Source organism: Solanum tuberosum, unplaced genomic scaffold, assembly GCF_000226075.1.
Source record: "Solanum tuberosum cultivar DM 1-3 516 R44 unplaced genomic scaffold, SolTub_3.0 scf00128, whole genome shotgun sequence".
NCBI lineage: Eukaryota > Viridiplantae > Streptophyta > Magnoliopsida > Solanales > Solanaceae > Solanum > Solanum tuberosum.
The window spans coordinates 542,072-543,086 of record NW_006239053.1 but is presented as its reverse complement, the minus strand read 5'-3'; positions in this window follow the sequence as shown (position 1 = coordinate 543,086).

The following is a 1,015-nucleotide window of genomic DNA, read 5'->3' as shown; positions in this document are numbered from 1 at the left end:
AAAAACAAAGCATTGATTTAAATACTCTAAAAATGACTTGCAAAATCGAATGGATGATGAGTTTTTAGACGGTTGTATAGTGCCTTATGTAGAAAAGAAAGTATTTCGTACTATTTCTAATGAGTCTATTATAAAAACGTTTCAGGATATGAAACCTCGTCGAGTACAATTGTAATAATATATTTAAATTATGTTTTCAATAGTAGTTTATTTTCTTTATGTTAGTTTTGAATTATACACTTGTAATTTTATTTAAAATATTCCTATATTTAATTAAATATTGCTTAACTTGATTATTTGTTTTGGTAATTTAAATCGTCGTTTTTTTAAAAAAAAATTACTATTAAAAGTTTGGACACCCTTCATTAAATTCCTGGCTACGCCACTGGTCATGGTGCTCGTAGCTCCAACGTACGATAAATTAAATATTAAAGTTACTACTATTTGCTCTTTCTTTAATATGCCACCTACTTTTATTGCACTTTGTTATGTATTTTACCTTTTAAAGAATTGACCTCACCTATTATATACTATATATATAGATTTTCTTTTTAAAGAAGCAGATTCTCATATTATCCAGAATCAACTCTCTTATTTATTTTACTCCTTTTTTAACAATATATTTAACGTCCATATTCACAATGCACTAAATTCCCATAAAATAACTACAAGTGGCCGAATATTTCCAATTTACTATGTATAAAAAACTATAATGACGATTGAGGAAGCTTACGACTTACGAGTAGTTAGTACACACGTATGCTTTTTATATTGTTAAATTCTCACCATTATTTTTGTGAAAAAAATGAAAGAGATTGTAACACCCCGACTGATTGGCACCTTCCGGGCTTATGGGGGCCTGAGTAGGTGGTCTTGTGTGCTATTTGTAACTACCGAGCTTATGGGGGCTTGGTTAGGTTGTTTTTTTAATTATTTTTGATAAGTTTTGATTTAGGAGCAAGTTAGTACACTTATCTTATCCTTGATTTATTTATCAGATTATTCCAGTATATCA